Source organism: Papaver somniferum, chromosome 8, assembly GCF_003573695.1.
Source record: "Papaver somniferum cultivar HN1 chromosome 8, ASM357369v1, whole genome shotgun sequence".
Lineage (NCBI taxonomy): Eukaryota > Viridiplantae > Streptophyta > Magnoliopsida > Ranunculales > Papaveraceae > Papaver > Papaver somniferum.
This window is the reverse complement of record NC_039365.1, coordinates 59760581-59766836: the sequence shown is the minus strand read 5'-3', so window position 1 is coordinate 59766836 and position 6256 is coordinate 59760581. Positions and strand designations below refer to the sequence as shown.

The 6256-nt window shown below is 39.0% G+C and overlaps 1 long non-coding RNA gene across 1 annotated transcript; it reads right to left on the bottom strand.

Moving 5' to 3' along the window:
• Positions 1 to 1010: 1010 nt before the first annotated feature.
• LOC113306628 lies at positions 1011 to 3314 on the bottom strand. The gene is made up of 4 exons (XR_003338746.1): positions 2996 to 3314; positions 1891 to 2016; positions 1612 to 1752; positions 1011 to 1515 (listed from the first exon to the last, which is right to left on the bottom strand). It is a non-coding gene; the product is annotated as an uncharacterized LOC113306628 (long non-coding RNA).
• Positions 3315 to 6256: the final 2942 nt, after the last annotated feature.

Below are 6256 nucleotides of genomic sequence, written 5' to 3'. Positions count from 1 at the left end.
TTGGCATAGTGGGGCCAAGGGTTTGGTACAGACGGCTTGGCATGGTGGGGCCAAGGCAAGGTGCGACTGTCTTGGCGTGGCGGGGACAAGGGTTTGGCATGCCATTGGAGCATGGTTCGTCTAGCATGGTTGGGGCCAAGTCAAGGCGCGGTTGGCTTGGCATGGTCGGGCCAAGGGTTTGGCATGCCATTGGCGCATGGTGCGGCTAGCATGGTTGGGGCCAAGGGTTTGGCATGCCATTGGCGCATGGTGCGACTAGCATGGTTGGCATGCCTTGGCGCGGAGATGTGGATGGCATGGTTTGCCATTGGCACAGTGGTGCGGCTGGCATGGTTGGCATGCCTTGGCGTGGAGATGTGGCTGGCATGGTTTGCCATTGGCACAGTGGTGCGGCTGGCATGGTTGGCATGCCTTGACGCATAGATGTGGCTGGCATGGTTTGCCATTGGCACAGTGGTGCAGCTGGCATGGTTGGCATGCCTTGGCGCGGAAATGTGGCTGGCATGGTTTGCGATTGGGACAGTGATGCGGCTAGCATGGTTGGCATGCCTTGGCGCGGTAGCATGAGAATTAGGGTTTGGCATAGATGATGTCGGTCAATGTTAAGGGTTCTGCCTTGGAACATGACACATAAAAAAAAAGGTATCCTGGTAATTCTTACCTAGGCATGCTGATCGATTCAATAAATGTGCTAATGGTCATAGTGACTTCATGTCAATTGTACGGTTTTACGATTTTAACCCTAAGCTAAAAACCACCATCAACACTCGTATACTTGGAACTCAAGTTTGTAACCTATATAAATAGGTGTTCAAGTCCTAAGGAAATACACACAACACAATCTAGAGAAGAGTTCTCATAACTAGATAATTTTAGGGTTTAGAACGTTTTGTTCATAGAGAATTGTTTAGGGTTTGTGAACAGCATCCTGCTGGTAATAGTTGTGGTTTATTCTCTGTAATTCGTTCTATAATAAGAGTTGATCGTATCCGTTTGTGGACGTAGGCACATTGCCGAACCACGTTAAATCTTGTGTCTTTATTGTTTCGTTTAGTACATCTTATTTTCTGTTTTCTTTAGTTCTACGTGATCCAAAGAACTAGTGTCTTGTGAAGAGGTTAATTCTAAGGTATTAATCCTAACAAGGACAGTTCCACTTCCAAGGCGCCAGTTCGACGCAACTGAATGTAGAAGTCAAGAAATTGAAGCGAACCCATCCATTTTTATCAAGGCTTGTGCCATACAACTTACATGAAAAGTTATACAACTTCAATCAATTGGGTTGTTAACTGTCATCCATTTGTCGAAGAAGAGCAAGGATTGTTGGCCTTCATTCGTTGTGGTACCAATCCACTACTGAATTCGAGCTTACACGATCATTAAGCCACCTTGCAGTATGCACTGGTAACATCAGTTATTCGGTTCAAAAGAAAACGACACATTGGACTTCTGAAATTGGAGTTTCGTTCAAACTTCTTCATTCAAAGTTTGGGATTTGCGAAATAGTTCTGCAACCTGCAAAGTGACATCCAACAATCACTAAAGTAAACGTTAATGCTTGTAAAGCAAAAATGGGTTATTCAACTGCAAAAAAATGGGTCATTAAGCCACCTTGCAGTATGCACTGGTAACATCGGTTATTCGGTTCAAAAGAAAACGACACATTGGACTTCTGAAATTGGAGTTTCGTTTAAACTTCTTCATTCAACTTAACATTTGGGCAGGATGGGATTTGCGAAATAGTTCTGCAACCTGCAAAGTGACATCCAACTATCACTAAAGTAAACGTCGATGCTTGTAAAGCAAAAAATGGGTTATTCAACTGCAAAAAAAAATATTGCTACCTATTTCTTTACCCGTTCATAAATAACATTTTTTCAGTCAAATTACCTCCTTTGGTTGTGATATTTTAACTGCCATTAATCACGGTTGGGAGGCCTGGCATGATTACTTTGAGATGAGCATTCAGTTTACTTGTGTCCAGCTTGTTGAAAAGATCTTTCATATCATTTATTCCTGTAAACACAAATGTGGAGCGAAACCGTGTCCATCACTGGATACAATAAAGAAATATGCTTGCAGTGTTTGTAACTTCCTTCTTAATATGTGTCTCCGCTCAAAACATTAGTTAAGTAGAGGCAGTATAAGTCCCTACCTCATAATGCAAACCTATTTCGAACCATTTCAATAGAAGTACGAAATCATACACCAAATACTAAACCTCAAAGACTCATCATTTGTATAGCACACACATTACCACTGAACTCAAGTTTTATTAGGTTGGGAATTTAAATATTTTTCACCTAGAGATCTTGTCGAATAACTGAAAGGTATGGCATATCAAAATCAATGAAGCAGCAAAGCAAGGTCAATTTTGTGCAAACCTGTTCCACAAAAATGGAAAACGTTGTAGGTGTTGATGAAATCCAAATTCCAGCCGACTAATTTCAGCAATTACTAATGAAACTGAGTAGTTGTTTTCCAAGATCGTATCATCTTCAGAAATACAGTGTGGTTCGTTTTGTAAACAATACAAATTCATGATGGAAAAATTTGTTCTTTGGTGATAAAATTTGAGTTGAATACAACTATGGTTGATCAGTTGGGAAAATTGAAAACTAAAAATTAAAATACATAGTTCTTTGTTTTGCTTCGTTTTTATCTCAAGAGCGGATGAAGTACACACAAAATTGACCAATGTTGGTAACGTTTTGGTTGAAATTTGCTATGGAGACATGCTTCAAGACATAAAGCAAGAGAAGTTATGATGGATTTTTTCAATTAATTTTGGTTTCAAATTGGCAAAAAAAAAAAAAAAAAAGCAAGGAAATCAAACATCATAACTCAGGACTTGACAACATCATAACTTAGGATTTGACAATTATGCTAGGGATTTGAGCGTACCCACATCAAAAACACTTAAAACAGAGCCGTGATTGATTCAATGACCAAAGATGAAAAAGAAACCATAATGAATTCTAATTCTGATACTTACTTAGAGAGGTTTCGCCCAAGTTTGTTGGAGTTATCTTCTTCATCTGATTCCACCATTTTCATGGATGACCTAAAAATACCCAATTGGACAAAAGAAAAATCAAAAATCAAAAATCAGAATCCCTAGTTCTTTATTTTGCTTCGTTTTTGTTTGAGAACGGAATGAATTACATAGAAAATTGGAAATGAAACATAGATTCAGGGATTCGAGAGGAAACGAAGAAGAAGAAATCGTTTATGTTCTGTGGTTTGGTTTTTGGTCCGAGAAGAAACGAAGAGGAGAGTAAAAATGTAGCGGAGTTTCTTTTCTCTGTGTATCCATTTTATAGAAATATCCTTTATTTTGGAGCACTAATACACAGTATGGAATTGATATTTGAGGGTATACATGTAACATTGGGAAAGGGACGGTTATAGTAAGATAAGATTAATATCTTATCATTTTTTTTTGATGCAACGACAAAGATTTTTATTAAGTTGAATGAAAAGAGTTGTCTGACAATAGCTGTGACTCAATAAACTCAGGGAGACTATTTAACCATATCTTGTTAATTCTAAATTTTCTGCTATGTTTAGCAAGAACATCAGCAGGTTTATTACAATTTCTAAGGACAAAAAGACATTCCCATATATCAAAAGAATTAAGTTTATATATTGCATCTAGCAGATTAGTTTCGCTTTCCCAGGATATTCCTTGAGTAGCCTTGTTCATATAGCCTTCAATACTTTGCAGGTCTGTTTCCACTATTATGTGTCTGATCTGCATTTCAATGCTCCAGCTGACTGCCTCATAGAAAGCTAAACATTCTTCTTGCTACGAATCCCTCACTCCTGCATAGCATTTGGATAAGCATCCTCTCCAAGCTCCTGTGAAATCACGTAAAATCAAAGCAATGCCAGTTAGACCTGTATTTGAATCATAAGAAGTATCACAGTTAACTTTAAAGAAAGGAGCAGCAGGTGGTTCCCAATATCTCTCTATAGGCAGTGGGTTTGAATCTAAAGAATTGTGGTGTTTTTTTTTACTGTTAAGATTTTCCAAGTACAAAGAAAAACTCAAAGCCTTCTTTGCTACTGATTGAGGTTCAATCTTCAGATTCTGAAAATTCACATCGCATCGTGTATTCCATATTGTCCATGAAACTACTATTGCCACATTGAGCCAATTATTGGATAGATTTTGTTGCGGAGTTTGTCGCATCCAACTTTCAAACATGGCTCCAATATTATTATGAATTCCAGATAGCACAGACGACCCCCCTAGAATGAGCATCCACACTGCCCTTGAGAAGTGACAAGTGAATAACACATGCATTATAGACTCATCATGTTGATTGCAGAGAGGGCGTTGCCTGTTGATGTATTGACATTGCCTTGGCAACCTCTCTTTTATAGGCAGGATATCCATTAAACATTTCTAGAAGAAATGTTTTATTCTTGGCCATATATTTATGCTCCAGAATTCCTTCCATCGAATATTGGTGCCATGGATATTGATAGAAACCTGTGTAGCCCCTAAACTGAGTTCATGCAACTTGTTGTAGGATGACTTAAGGGTGAAATTTCCATTCTTAGTTAACTTCCATAATAACTTTTCTTCAGCAGAATTGGGTATTCTCATACCCAATATTTTGTCAGTTGTTGGTGCATCAAACAGATATCGAACCAGATCAGTATTTCATTGTTTGTTGTCATGAAGAAAAAGTTCTTGTACCCAGATATAGGACTCACTATCTGCAACTTCTTCTCTTGGTGAGGGAGGCTGATCAAGACCCACCACCCATATATCCAACCATATTTTTATCCTAGTTCCTTTCCCCAATCTCCACTGACTATTCTCCTTGATGAATTTTATTTTCTTTTGTATTCCATTCCAAAAATTCGAACAATTTGTTCTTGTGTTAGCATGAAGAAGATTGGTACAAGGGAAATACTTAGCCTGTATAGCTCCCCCCCACCCACCCACCCACCCACCCACACACCCCTCCCCTCCAATTGTGTTTCTGTGTTTGTGCAGATTCTCCAAGAAGCACGTGCCAGCAACGCCTTATTCAAAATTTCCAGATTCCTAAAACTCTGGCCTCCACAGTTCTTATGTAAACCCAATGTAGTTGCATAAAATTTGACTACTACGTCCAACAAGATCTAGTGAACATAAATCATTGAAAATCAAACATGAAAAATAAAAGAACATAAAAGTAAAGATTAACACAAGGATTTTATAGTGGTTCGGCCATTAAAAGACCTACATCCACTTTGTTTTCACTATTATTGGTGGTGATACACAAAGATCCATGAATGAAAGTCCTCATGGGACTTGAGACTCCATCCAGGGGAGAAGATGGTGATCTATAGTCTAGCTGGTGGAGAGAATGAAAAACAAGTAAGGAACCCCTTTACCCTATATCTCCTTCTCTTATATAGGGGTATTGTACATTGAATTACATTTATGCCCTTAGGGCTGACTAGATAATGACTAGATAGGATAAGGATTACATAAGGTAGAATTATTGTGTAGTTGCTTGTAGTATTATATGGTGCTCCCGTCTGGATCTTGCGCCACGTGTCGTGTTGATATTTTACTCTCACATTTTGCTCCTTTTCTTGGAGGTTCTTCGAAGAAGAATCTTCATGAAAATCTTCTTTAGGTGTTATTTTTGAGGCGAGATGAGTGCTCCAAGTTTTCACTGAAATATAAAATACAAAAGCAAACTTTACTTTATTCTCCTTTCTAGGGTAACAACCCTCTCCGTTTTTTTTGTACTATTTCCACCATTAGTGCTTTGAATAGCAATCACGAAGTTGCTTCTTCATCGTGCTCCATTATGGCATTCTCCAGATGTGCCTTAGATGCTTATGAGAAAGTAGGCTAGCACTTCATTGTTGTGCTCCGAGATACATCTCCCATGGGCGTTTTTGCTAAGGTAACTTGGTCCTTTGAAATTTTATTTTCGCCTTTTTATTTATCATCTTTTCTCATGGTGTGTAGAGGGGAGTTGCCCCTGCGCGCCTAGCTTCTCCATCGTTCCATCGTCGACTGGCCTTCTTAAGGACTCTCCTTGAACAAAGAATAATGGGACAAGAAATTTAATCGTTAACCGTCGTTGTGGGGTGATGACCCTCTTCTTTTGTTGCTCCATTTTTTTGCACTACTGTTTATGAAGGAACTGTGTAGGGGAATACGATTTGCTGCTTTGTAGTATGCTTACTTTCCCCTATTCTCATATTCAGTTCCGAGGCACATGTGGTGCCCCTGCTTGAT